Source organism: Nycticebus coucang, chromosome 22 (genome assembly GCF_027406575.1).
Source record: "Nycticebus coucang isolate mNycCou1 chromosome 22, mNycCou1.pri, whole genome shotgun sequence".
NCBI lineage: Eukaryota > Metazoa > Chordata > Mammalia > Primates > Lorisidae > Nycticebus > Nycticebus coucang.
In genome coordinates, this window is record NC_069801.1 from 47,835,081 (window position 1) to 47,849,854 (window position 14,774).

Sequence of the window (14,774 nt, forward strand, 5' to 3'; positions counted from 1 at the left end):
TTTTTAATTTCAGGGCAATAATATGGAGCCAACTTGAAATCGCCTAGTTAGAGTTTATATGGTAGGAAAACTGAAAAACTAAATGAAAATATGCCTCCTTCTACAGATGTTTCTCCATATCGCTAGTGTAAAAGACTACCCTCCACGTACTGGGATTAAATGGCATAATAAAAACTGAAACCAAAATTACCAGGCCTGTCAAAGGAAGAAGATTTGGGGATAGATACTCAGATAACCTAACCATGCCAACTAATTGAAATTAAATTCACTTTGGCAAGACCGGCAAAGCCCTTATTATATTCCAAGCTCTGGGTCCCCCTATTGGGGATAGTAAGACGTGGCCTCTACCTTCAAGGTGCTTGTAGAGACCAAGGGAGAAAGGCAGACACGTCATTAACTTTGTGTAATGTGGCAAAAGTCAAAACCGTGTTTTATGAATAAAGCAAAACAAGGCAGAGACCATCAAAAATTTTAAACCCTGATAATAGCTAAGCAAAAGATAAAGCACTCTTAAAGTATTAATAGATAGTGAGTAGCAGACCGACAGGTTGGCAAAGTCTCACTATACATCTTGAGTATTGAACTCAAGTTGAACTCGGTGTCCGGCCATTTGTTTAATAAATATTTTTTGAGTGCCTTCCATATGGCAGCACTAGCTTTGCCACTGAGGCTGTATAAATAAATAAGATGTAAGCTGAGCCCCAAATGAGCCCAAAGTCAGCAGAGAAGGAAAACATACAAACTAATGATTACTCCATGGTATAATAAGAGCTCCCAGAGTCGAGGTAGTACAGACAAGGAGCCTGAATGGAGGAGGGCTTCCCAGGGAAGACGTTTAGAACTGGGCTTTGAGCAATGAAGTTTTTCAGGAGTAAAGAGAACAAAGGATGTTTTATGTTCGAAGGCTAATAGCTATAAAAGGAAGCGGTATATTCAGTAAAATTGTTATGTTGCTTGGAGCCTGTGATTCATAGAAGAGAGGGATAGGAAAAAGACTCTGGAGATGCGATTGTAATGAACCTCATTTGCACCCTAAGGATTTTGGATTTTATCCCGTATGCTATACAGATCCCCTGGAGGTATTACAGGAACGTAGTCAAGAGCAAGGTCTAAGAGCCAAATCGCACAGCTTTGAATTCTGGCTCTACCTCAACTAGCTGTGTAATCTTAAGCAAGTTACCTAATTTTTCTATGTCTCAGTTTCCTCATATGCAAAACGAGGATAATTTCACCTCTGGAGAGTTGTCATGGGATTAAATGAATTATTATTTGAAAAAAGCATTGATAATTGTCCCTGGCCACATCATGAGTAGAAGGTTTTAAGCAGGTGGACATAAAGAAAAAATTAATTCTGCAGGTTATTAGCCCTGACTTTCAAATGAAGAATAGTTGGAAATAGAGGCTGCACTGCAGAGAAGCAAATATCTCTATTCATTTAATATTAATTTTGTTAGCACCCATCACATGCTAGGCATTTAGCTAGGTACTAATGATATGATAAAAGCCATTATATTTAAAGATGTATATACACAAATGCACAGTTACAAAACTTCATGAGGGCAATTTAATTACGTTATTATTCATTCAAAAAATATGGAATAAGTACTTATGGGCCAGACATTATTCTAGACAATTGGGAATTTGGTGGTGAACCAGGGTCCTAGTTTTATGAAGTGTGTAGTGAAGTGAGATAAACAATGTGTAAGTAAATACAAAGTGTTATTCAGGATTCTTTTTAAAATTGCAAACGGTATATATATTTGTTGTATACATGAACAATATGATGTTTTGAAATACGTATGCATCGTGAAATGGCTAAATTGAGCTAAAATATGCATTACGTCACGTACTTATCCTTTCTTTGTGGTGAGAACACTTGAAATCTACTCTCTTCACCTGGCATGGTGGCTCACACCTGTAATCCTAGCACTTTGGGAGGCTAAGGCAGTCAGACTGCTTGAGGCAAGGAGTTCAAGACCAGCCTGAGCAAGAGCGAGACCCCCACCTCTACTAAAAACAAAAATTAGCCGGGTGTCATAGCACATGCCTGTAGCCCCAGCTCCTTGGGAGGCTGAGGCAAGAGGATAGCTTGAGCCCAGGAGTTTGGAGTTGCAGTGAGTTATGATTTGGGTATTGCACTCTAGCCTGGAAGACAGAACAAGACCTTGTCTCAAAAAAAAAAAAAGATTCTCATAGCATTTTTCACCACCACAATACATTGTTATTAATAGTCACTGTGTTGTACAATAGATGGCTTGATTTTATTTCTCCTAACTGAAGTTTTGTATTCTTTGACCAGTATCTCCCCACCTGCCCTGCCACCCCCAGGCCCCGGTAACCACCGTTGTACTCTCGACTTCTGTGAGTTCAACTCTTGTAGATTCCACATGCATGAAATCATGTGGTATCTGTCCTTCTGTGCCTGGCTTATTTCACTTCACATAATGTCCTCCAGGTTCATCTGGGTTGTCACAAATGACAGGATTTCCTTCTTTTGTAAGGTTGTTATGCAGGATTCTTGAAAGTCACTGATAGGAACCTCATTCGAACTAGAATAAGAAAGAAAAAAGGAGTATAAAGAGAGTAAGGTAAGGCCGACCTCAGCCACAGAAGGGCTCCTTCACGTGGTCACTCTTTTTCTTTTCTCAATTTCTGCCTCTGTGTCGGCCTCTCTCTCTGATACTCTAAGTCAGGGGTCGTCAAACTATGGCCCATGGGCCACATGAGGCAGTGTGATTGTATTTGTTCCCGTTTTGTTTTTTTACTTCAAAATAAGATATGTGCAGTATGCATAGGAATTTGTTCATAGTTTATTTTTTAACTATAGTCTAGCCCTCCAACGGTCGGAGGGACAGTGAACTGGCCCCCTGTTTAAAAAGTTTGAGGATGCCTGCTCTAAGTCCTCCACACAGACTTCTACGTGGCAGGATTTCTAGGGGGTTGAAAATTATAACAAAAAATTTGGCTTAATATAATAAGCCATGTTTTTCTGCAAATATGAGATTTGATTAGAGATTGATTTCTTTACAAAGCTTGTACTGTGAAATATGACAAACAGAAGAATATACACACACATAGACACACTGATTAAATAATAATAAATGGAATGTTTTCTACTTACCACCCAGAGTAAGAAATCAAATACTACCGGCACTTGATGTATCCTGAGTCTTGTACGTCTCCGCTCTCCCATCCACTCTCCACTAAAGGAATCACTATCCTGTAATTACAGTCAACCATTTCCTTACTTTTCTGTAAATTTTATAGATTTATGAACAAGATATTATTAAATTTTATGGACTCTATAACTAACTTCCCATCTGAGATTCATGTAGGTTGATGCACATAGTGATAGTGTCTAATTTTTACTGTTGTGTGGCATTCCATTGTCTGAGTGTATCAAGTTTTATGTGGTGGACATTTGGGATGTCTTCAATTATTTTTCTAGGAAATGTCTATAGGGAATATACTTAAAAGAGGAATTACTGAGTCATGAGAGAAGTGCATATTCACTGTTATTACATACTTCCAAGGCAAGGCGCAGTGGCTCATGCCTGTAATCGTAGCACTCTGGGAGGCTGAGGCGGGTGGATTGCTTGAGCTTAGAAGTTTGAGATCAGCCTGAGCAAGAGCAAGATGCTGTCTCTGCAAAAAATTAAAAAATTAGCCAGGCATCACGCTGGGTGCCTGTAGTCCCAGATACTAGGGAAGCTGAGGCAAGAGGATTGCTTGACCCAGGAATTTGAGGTTGCTGTGAGCTATGATACCATGGCACTCTCTTCAGGGCACAGAGTGAGACTCTGTTTTAAAGAAAAAAAAGAAAAAGAGACTGGGTGCCCATACCTCAGTGGTTAGGGCCCCAGCGATGTGCACGGGGGCTGGTCGGTTTGAACCCGGCCCGGGTCTACTAAACAAACAGCAACAACAACAACAAATAGCCAGGCATTGTGGTGGGCGCCTGTAGTCCCAGCTATTCAGGAGGCTGAGGCAAAAGGATTGCTTGAGCCTAAGAGTTTGAGGTTGCTGTGAGCTATGATGCCACAGCATCTACAGAGGGTGACAAAGTAAGACTCTGTCTCAATAAAAAAGAAAGAAAGAAAAGAAAAGAAAAGAAAAACTCCTAGCACTCTGGGAGGCTAAGGTGGGAAGATTGCTTGAGCTCAAAAATTCAAGACCAGCCCGAACAAGAGCGAGACCCTATTTCTACTAAAAATAGAAAAATTAGCTGGGCATCCAGATGGGCGCCTGTATCCCAGCTACTGGGGAGGGAGGCTTATGCAAGAAGATCAGCTAAGCCCAAGAGTTTGGGGGTTGCTGTGAGCTATAATGCCACAGCACTACCCAGATCAACAAGAATGAGACTGTCCCAGAAAAAAAAGATAATTTTAAATTGTATTGTTTTTCAAAGTATCGATATCAATATATGTTCGTGTGCATAAGTGCACGGATTACTCCATGTATTCAAAAATGATTGCTGTCTTCAGGCTTCTAAATTTTTGACACCTGATACATGGGCAGTATGGCCTGCCAGGGCTGCCATGCCCTTCTGCCTGGGCCTGCCAAGTATGTGGGGTTCCAGTCCCAAAGGATCCAAGATCTGTTGGGAGCAGCCAGAGTGGCCTCAGCAGAGCATTGCCATCAGGAGAGAGGGGCTGGTGGTGCGCTGGCGAGGTGGCCTGAGGCTGAGGCCTGACCACATGGAGGAGACTGGGAGCCCCATGCAGCCCCAAGGGACCTGTCTAGCTGTACAGGGTTGAGTGGTTTCAGATGCTCTTGCCCCGCTGGCCAAGCCTGTGGCCATCTCAGCTGCAGCCCCCATCATGGCAGGGAGAGAAAGCTTCCTGAGAGTGAAGGGGCAGCCTTCACAGAGTGGGTGGCCGTGGGAGGGCTGTGCGATCTGCACATTTATCAGTGGAGCGTGAGTGCTCCCCAGCTGTGTTTCTCCCAGCTGAAAGCTGGCCACTTTCTTGAGGGTCATGTTCCTGAAAGGAACATTTTTGGATCAAAAACGTGAGTGCACATTTTACAGGAGAGCATGTTATACAGATTAAAATATGGTGTATATACATTTAAGCAATACCTAAAACAGGGGAAAGAACACTTTTATCATCTAAGAAAATTTTCTCATGTCCCTTTCCAATCAATTCCTTTACACATCCCAGGTATCAACTTCTAATTTCTATAAATATTATTTAGTTTTATCAGTTCCTAAATTTCATATTAATAGAATCATATATTTATCTCTTTTGCCTGGCATTTTTTACTTACTACAAGCTTTGAGGGTTCACATGTGTTATGGTGTGTGTTAGAACTTTGCTCTCTCCATTGATACATAGTGTTCCCTTGTGTGACTATGAAACATTTTGTTTATGCATTCTTGTGTTTTGCCATTTGGATTGCTTTCAGGGGTTTTTTTTGTTGTTGTTGTTTTTGTTTTGTTTTTTTGAGGCAGAGTCTTCCCTGTCACCCTCAGTAGAGTGCTGTGGTCTCATAGTCACAGCAACTTCAAACTCTTGGACTCAAGAGAACCTCTTGCCTCAGCCTCCCAATTAGCTGGAACTCCAGGTTCCTGCCATAACACCTCAGCTAGTTTTTTTATTTTTAGTAGAGATGGGGGTCTCACTCTTGCTCAGGCTGGTCTCAAACTCCGAGCTCACACAATCCACTATTCTCAGCCTCCTAAAGTGCTAGGATAGCAAGCGTGAGCCACCAGGTCTGGCTTGTTTTCAGTTTTTGACTGTTATGAATAAGGGTGCTCTAAACATTTATGTACTTTTAATGAACCTATATTTTCATTATTCTTGCATCTGCGTGAGCATGGAACTGCCAGGGCTTGCGTACACCTATGTGTAACTTTGTGAGAAACTCCCAAACAGGTTTCCAAAGTGACTGTACTCCGAATCAGCATTCCCCATCGGTGATAAGTGAAAGTTCCAGGTGTTCCACATCCTTGCCAACATTTGATGGTGTTTAATATTTTTAATTTTAGCCATTTGAATGAATATGTAATGGTATTTAAATATGCTTTTAGGGCCAGGCGCAGTGGCTCACACCTGTAATCATAGCACTCTGGGAGGCCAAGGTGGGTGCATTGTCTGAACTCACTGCTTTGAAACCAGCCTGAACCAGAGCAAGACCCCATGTCTTTTTCTTTTTTTCATTGTTTTTCTTTTTTTGTTGTTGTTGAGGCAGGGTCCTACCCTATGCCCTAAGCAGAGTGCACTACAACCTCAGACTCAGGCTATGGACATCCTGCTGCCTCAGCCTCCAAAGCCGCCGGGATTTCAGGTGCTTGCCGTGCAGCCCGGCTGGGTTTTTCAATTTTTTTTCATGAGTTGGGGTCTCACTCTCGTTCAGACAAGCCTCGAACTCCTGAGCTCAAGCAATCCTCCTGCCAGCAAGACCCCATCTCTTAAAAAAAAAAAAAAATAGCTGAGCATTGTGGCTGGTGCCTGTATCCCATCTACTGGAGAGGCTGAGGCAAGAGAATCACTTAAGTCCAAGAGTTTGAGGTAGCTGTGAGCTATGAGGCCATGGCACTCTATTGAGGGCAACAAAGTAGAGACTCTGTCTCAAAAAAACAATAAATAAATATGCTTTTAGGCCAGTTGTGGTGCCTCATACTTGTATTTGCAGCACTTTGGGAGGCCAAGACAGGTTAATTGCTTGAGCCCAGGAGTTCAAGACCAGCCTGGACAACACAGCAAGACTCCATCTCTACACAAATTTTTTTTTTTTTTTTTTGGTAGAGACAGAGTCTCACTGTACCGCCCTCGGGTAGAGTGCTGTGGCATCACACGGCTCACAGCAACCTCAAACTCCTGGGCCCACACGATTCTCTTGCCTCAGCCTCCGGAGCAGCTGGGACTACAGGCACCCGCCACAACGCCCGGCTATTTTTTTGGTGCAGTTTGGCCGGGGGCTGGGTTTGAACCCACCACCCTTGGCATATGGGGCCGGCGCCCTACTCACTGAGCCACAGGCGCCGCCCTCTACACAAATTTTTAAAATTTAGCCAGGTGTTGCGGCATGCTCCTGGAGTCTCAGTCACTCAAGAGGCTGAGGCAGGAGGATCTCTTGAGTCCAGGAGTTTGAGACTGCAGTGAGCTATGGAGCTATGATCATGTCACTGCACTCCAGCCTGGGCAACAGAGCAAAATTCTAGCCCTAAAAAAATTAGTAAATAAATAAATATGCTTTTTTTTTTTGAGACAGAGTCTCACTCTATTGCCCTGGGTAGAGTGCCCTGGTGTCATAGCTCACAGCAACCTCAAACTCCTGGTCTCTAGTGATCCTCTTGCCTCAGCCTCCCAAGTACCTGGGACTATGGGTGCCCACCACAATGCCCAGCTAAGTTTTTCTATTTTTATAGAGATGAGGTCTCACTCTTGCTCAGGCTGGTCTCAAACTCCTGAGCTCAGGTGATCCCCTGGCCTCAGCTTCCCAGAATGCTAGAATTTCAGGCAGGAGCCACCATGCCTGGCCAATCAATATGCTTTTAATTTACATTTGCTTGATGAATAAAAATGCTGAGCACCTTTTCATGTGCTCATCAGTCAGTTATATACAGTAACCTTCCTGTTCAAATCTTTTGCCCACTTTTTCAATTGGATTTCGGTTTAGTTTTGTTTGCTTTTCACTTAGTTTGCTTTGTTTCAGATTAGTACAAGGGCATATACAATTAGGTTACATTGTTTGCATTTGTTAGGTAAAGTCCAAGTTGCAGTTGAGCCCTGCACCCAGGAGGTGTGCCATGTTCCCCTACACTGTACCGGGTAAGTGAGAGCTTACCACATCCCCTTCTCTCCCTGCCTCCTCCCTCTTCTTGAATCTAAATATGTTTTTCTCTCCTGTGGGCATGGAGTTGTTCATTTACTAGTTTCATAATATTTTGTTTGCTTATTTAGTTAATGACTTGTAGGACATCTTAACACAATGTGGATATAAGTCTGTCGTCAAATATGTATATTATGGACATTTTGTCCCAGACTCTGACTCTTCTGTTCATTTTGATAGTTATATCATTTGATCAGCAGAAAGATTTAATATTGGTGAAGTCTAATCTGTGACCTTTTTTATTTTAATAAAGATTTCTATTTTGTCTAGCAAATAGGGAATATTTTTGCAATGTTAGCAAAGTAGCATTGCAAAAATATTGTGTTCCCTGTAAGATGCTCTACAATGTTGTGTTTTATGTTTAGGTCTGTGAAGTAGAAATAAAGGTTTTCTTTTTCCATGAAGATACTGTTCCCATAAAATTTAAAAAGATACTGTTTTCCATAAAACAGGCTCGGCACCTGTAGCACAGTGGTTACGGCACCAGCCACATGCACTAAGTTTGGCGGGTTCAAGCCTGGCCCCAGACCACCTAAACAACAATGACCACAGCAAAAGAAAATAGCCAGGCATTGTGGCGGGTACCTATAGTCCCAGCTACCTGGGAGGCTGAGGCAAGAGAATCCCTTAAGCCCAAAAGTTTGGGGTTGCTATGAGCTGTGATGCTACAGCACTCTATGGAGGGCAACATGGTGAGACTCTGCCTCAGAAAACAATTTCTTTTTTGTTTAAAAGGCTTCTCTTTCTCCATTGAACTAATTTGCCTCTTTACTGGAAATCAGTCAATTGTACATCTGTCGGTCTATTTCTTTTTGTTGTTGTTTGTTTTGTTTTATTTTTTTGTTTTTGTGTTGGTCTATTTCTTAAACTCTGTATTCTCTTTTTTTTTTAAACATGGACTTTAGTTTTATTTTGTCTGTGCATTTGCAAAACAGGACCAACATTAAAAAAGGGAATCCCTCCAATGGGAAAAAATTACATTAAATGGGGGCAGGGTTGAAAGGGATCAGTGCCTTAGCCCCAAGAAGCTACAGCAACTCTGACTGGTCCAAGGACTCAAAAAGATATTGGAAGGGTATAACAAGAAGAAGGAGAATGCAAATTTACTGAGGGAGAGGGCCCCAGAGCGGACCACGAGGGGGAACTGAGAGGCCGGGGAGTTGGTCTGGGTGAAGGGACAAGTCCCCTCTGGTAGCCATAGGATGGGGGAGTGGAGGGCTAGTGTATTCATGAGGGGGTATCAGTGGAGGAAGTCCACGCATACCATGGGGGGCATAGGACCTGGGTGATCTATGGGAGACCCAAATGGAGGCCCTCAGGGGGCATGCCCATTGGAGGAGGTCCAGGATGAGAGGCATTCCAGGTGGTGGTCAAGGTGGTGGCTGTACCCCAGAGCCTGGGGGCCCCTCTTAGGACACCCCTAAGCCATGAGGGCCATGGTGTGCCAGTTGCATCTCAGACTTCTCTTCTCATCCAGAACCCCCACGTATACGGTGGCATCCGGGTTCCACTCGGAGATTGGCCTGGCAGCCATTAGGAAAGAGCTCCCGCCATCTCCAAGCAGCTGCTCCACCCCCAAACTCTGTATTCTTTTACATGAACACTTTTCCTTAAACAATACCATACTGTCCTCCTCATTGTTATAGTGAGTCATGGAATCAGGTATTTTAAGTTCTGTAATATACTCATATTTGTTTAATAATGTTTTGGCTATTCTACATACTTTGTTTTTCCATATTACTAAGAAAGGAGATTGTCTACTTCTGCGAAAAGACCTTGAATGTTTATTGGACTAGCACTGAATCTATTATATAGATCAATTTAAAGAGAAAATTTTAGGGTGGCACCTGTGGTTCAGTGGGTAGGGCACCAGCCCCATATACCGAAGGTAGCAGGTTGAAACCCGGCCCTGGCCAAACTGCAAAAAAAATAGCCGGGTGTTGTGGCAGGCGCCTGTGGTCCCAGCTACTCAGGAGGCTGAGTCAAGAGATGGTGGTTGGTGGTGAGGCAAGAGGTGGAGGTTGCTGTGAGGTGTGACACCACAGCACTCTACCAAGGGCTGTGAAGATGAGACTCTTTCTCTACAAAAGAAAGAAAAGAAATACAATTCATGTTTTTTTATCTTCTTATTCTGAAAGAATTATAGAAGTTGCAAACAAATTTGTATCCATCCCTCACTTTCTGCAAGATGACATCTTATAGAAGTATACTTTGTGAAAAATATACTTTAGACTGGGCATGGTGGCTCATGCCTGTAATCCTAGCCCTCTGGGAGGACAAGGCAGGAGGATCCTTAGAGCTCAGGAGTTCAACACCAACTCGAGCAAGAGCATGACCACTTAACTACTGAAAATAGAAAAAACTAGCTGGGCGTTGTGGTGGGAACATGTAGTTCCAGCTACTCAGGATGCTGAGACAGCAGGATTTGTAGAACCCAGGAGTTTGAAGTTGCTGTGAACTAGGCTGACACCATGGCACTCTAGCCTGGGCAACAGAGTGAGACTCTGTCCAAAGTAGTAGTAGTAGTAATAATAGTAATAATAATAATAATAATAAATATGTGTGTATACATACATACACATATCTGCACACACACACTTTATACTTCACCAGAAGTATACTTTATTAAGACCAGGAAGTTTATATTGTACATAGTGCTTAATAGTCCCCAGACTTCACTCAGATTTTACCAGTTTTTGCATACTCATTTTTTGTTGTGTTGGGGTATAATTCTTTTATATTTTATCCTATGTATAGATTTGTACAACCATAACCTCAATCAGCATATAGAATGATTTCATCACCACAGAGAACTCCCTCATGCTACCCTTTATATTCACTCCCTACCTTCTTTTTTTTTTCCACTTTTTCTTTTTTTTTTATTTTTTTTATCATTTTTTTTTATTAAATCATAGCTGTGTACATCAATATGATCATGGGGCATCATACCCTCCCTTCTTTTCATTTTTTTTTTTTTGAGACCGAGTCTCACTTTGATGCCCTTGGTAGAGTTCTGTGGCATCACAGCTCACAGCAACCTCAAACTCCGCGGCTCAAGCGATTCTCTTTTCTCAGCCTTCCAAGTAGCTGGGACCACAGGCACCAGCCACAGCGCCCGGCTATTTTTAGAGACAGAGTCTCTCTTTGACTCTGACTGGTCTCAAACCTGTGAGCTCAGGCAGTCCACCCACCTCAGCCTCCCAGAGTGCTAGGATTACAAGCATGAGCCACGGCACCTGGCCTCGCTGCTTTTCCTTAGCCCTTGGCAACCACTGATCTGTTGTCCATCATCGTTTCCAGAATTTTATGTAAATGGGAACTTATGGTTTTATTGTTGAGTGGTAAGAACTCAATTTATTTTTTATTTTATTTTTTCAGACAGAGTCTCAAGCTGTCACCCTGGGTAGAGTGCCGTGGCGTCACAGCACACAGCAACCTCAAACTCTTGGGCTAAAGTAATTCTCTTGTCTCAGCCTCCCGAGTAGTGGACCACAGGTGCCCACCACAACACCCAGCTATGTTGTTGCTGTTGTTGTTGTCATTGTTGTTTTAGCTGGCCTGGGCTGGGTTCAAACTGGCCAGCCTTGGTGTATATGGGTGAGAACCTACCCACTGAGCTACAGGTGCTGCCCAAGAACTCAATTTATATTCTCAATATAAGTCACCGTTTCAATATATGATTTGTAAAAATTTTCTTCCATTTCATGGGTTGTATTTTTACTTTCTGATGTCCTTTGAGAAACAAAAATTTTAAATTTGCATGAGTCCTATTTATCTGTCTTTTTGTTACTTATAGTTTGGGTGCCATATCTGAAAAGGTCATTACAGACTGGGTTGCTCATGTTTTTAATCCCAGCATTTTGGGAGGTCAAGGTGGGAGGATTGATTGAGACCAAGGATTCAAAACCAGCTTAGGCAACATAGCAAGACCCTGTCTCTACATTTTTTTTTTCAATAGCCAGGAGTGGTGATAAGTGCCTGTAGCCTGTTATTCAGGAGGTTGAGGTGGGAGGATTGCTTGAGCCCAGGAATTCAAGGTTCCAGTGAGCTATGATTATAGCACTGCACTCTGGCCTGGGCAAGACAGCAAGACCCTGTCAAAATAAAATAAAATAAGGGTGGCACCTATGGCTCAAGAAGTAAGGCACCAGCCCCATATACCAAAAGTGGCAGGTTCAAACCCGGCCCTGGCCAAAAACTACAAAAATAAATAAATAAAATAAAATAAAATAACCATTGCCTAACCTAAGGTCACAAAGATTTATGCCTATGTTTTTTTGTTAAGAGTTTAAAATTTGTAGCTGTTACATTTAGGTGCTTGATGTGTTTTTAGTTAGTTTTTGAGTATAGTGTGAGATATCTGTTCAGCTTTTTTCATTTGCATGTGGAGTATCTCCCAACACCATTTGCAGAAAAGTCCATTCTTCCCCTCATCCTATTGTCTTGGCACACTTCTCAGAAATCAGCTGGCCTATAAATATGAGCCCTTATTTCTGGATGTTCAGTTCTATACTACTGATATATACGTCTCACCTTAGACCAGTACCACACTGTTTTGATTGCTATAGCTTTGTAGTAAATTTTGATATAGGGAAGGGTGACCAGTTTTGTTCTTCTTTTCAGGATTGTTTTGACTATTATAGTTTTACATTTTACATTCCTATGTTTGATCCGTACAAAGGTATGAGGTTTAGGTCAAGGTTCATTTGGGGGGTTATAGATGTCTAATTGTTTCAGCATTATTTGTTGAAAACATAAACAATTGAATTGAATTGATTTGCACCTATGAATTGCTTTTGCAATTCTCTTCCCATCTGTGGTAGTTTCTCCTTCTCTCTTCTCCATTTCAGTCAGTGGTGAGAACTATAAATGTCTTCTCTTTTATAAAGGATTTGTCACTTTCTAGAGTTTATTTTCTTTTAACATGATTATTAGGCTTATCCATGTTGTTTAAGTATTTAGGGTAAGAGCAATGATCTTTTACAACTTTCTACATATAAATCTAAAGTAGGGCTAGGCACAGTGGCTCACGCCTATAATCCTAGCACTCTGGGAGACCGAGGCAGGTAGATTGCCTGAGCTTATAAATTCTAGAACAGACTGAGCAAGAGCTGAGACTTCATCTCTAAAAATAGCCAGGCATTGTCGCAGGTGCTTGTAGTCTCAACTACTCTAGAGGCTGAGGCAAGAGAATTGCTTGAGCTCAAGAGTTTGAGGTTGTTGTGAGGTATGATGCCATGGCACACTACCTAGGGTGAAAAAGTAAGACTCTGGCTGAAAGGAGTAGGGCATCGGCCCCATATACTAGAGGTGGTAGGTTCAAACCCAGCCCAGGACAAAAACTGCAAAAATAAATAAATAAAATAACATAACATAACATAAAAAAAAAATAAATCTAAAGTAAATTCTGGTAGGTCATTAATTGTTGGCCAGAAGAAATACTCATTTTCTTATTGTATTTACCTTTGTACATTATTTATTTTTGCTCTTTAAATTGTAATAAAATATACATAACAAAATTTATCATTTCAGTCATTTTTAAGTGTTCAGTTGGGTGGCATTAAGTACATTCACATTATTGCGTTAGCATCACCGTCCATCTCCAGAATTTTCTCATTTTCCCAAATTGCAACTCTATACCTGTTAAATAATAACTCCCCATTCTCTCCTCCACCAACACCTGGAAACCGTGATTACACTTTCTGACTCTATGAATGACTGGTCTAGGTGAGTCATATCAATGGAATCATAGGATATTTGTCCTTTGTCACTGGCTTATCTCACTTAGCATAATGTCTCAAGGTTCATCTATGTTGTAGCATGTGTCAGAATTTCTTTCATTTTCAAGACTGAAAAATATTCTACTGTGTACATATACTAATTTTGTTTATTCATTCATCCATCCATAGACACTTGGGTTGTTTCTACCTTTTGACTAATGTAAATAATGCTGCTATGAACATGGATAAACAAATATCTATTCAAGTTGCTCCTTTCAATTCTTTTGGGTATATACAAAGAAACGGGATTGCTTTGAATATATAAAAAAATATTTTATTTTTAAGGAACTTCTGAACTGTTTTCCACAGCAATTACACCATTTTGCATTTCCACCCACAGCACGCAGTGATTTTAATTTCCCCATATCCTTGTTAGCACTTGTCGTTTTCTAGGTTTTCTTTTCTTTTTTTTTTTTTTGACAGCCATCCTCCTGGGTTTGAAGTAGCATCTCCCTGTAAGTTTGATTTTTCATGTCCCTAATGACTAGGCACCCTGCATTAGTGGTGTTGAGAATCTTTCTATGTGCTTATTGGCCATCTCAGGGTATCTTCAGAGAAATCTCTATTCTTTTGCCTATTTTTAAATCAGGCTCTTTGTTTTAGTTGCTGCATTCTTTATATATTCTGTATATTAATCTATTGTCAGATACATGATTCACAAATATTTTCCTCTTTTTCATTTTGTTGATAATGTCTTTTGATGTATAAAAGTTTTTAATTTCAATGAAATCCAATTTGTCTAATTTTTCCATGTTGTGTCAGTGTCATATCTGTACAGCCATCTTACTAAATTTATTAATTCTCAGTCTCAGCAAGGGTGAGATCCCATCTCTACAAAAAAATAGAAAAAATAGCTGGGCATGGCAGCACGGTCCTGTAGGTCCCGGCTACTTGGGAGGCTGAGGCAGGAGAATCCCTTGAGCCCAGGAGTGTGAGGTTGCTGTGAGCTGTCATGAGCCACTGCAGTAACCCTATGGACAGAGTAAAACCCTGTCTCAAGGAATTAAGTAAGTAAGTAAGTAAGTAAATAAATAAATAAATGTATTAATTCTTATCATTTATCTTTAGATTCTTTCAGTCCTTGTACGTATGTAGACAGCCATATTAACTGCAAATACTTTTTTCTTTTTTTCCAACTTTATGCCTTTTTCTTGCCTT

The 14,774-nt window shown here is 41.3% G+C and overlaps 1 protein-coding gene across 1 annotated transcript in view; it reads left to right on the forward strand.

Annotated features, from left to right (window-relative positions):
* C22H1orf185 (chromosome 22 C1orf185 homolog) overlaps positions 1-14,774 on the forward strand; it is a 114,326-nt gene that overhangs the window by 89,813 nt on the left and 9,739 nt on the right. The gene's annotated exons all lie outside the window — the stretch shown is intronic.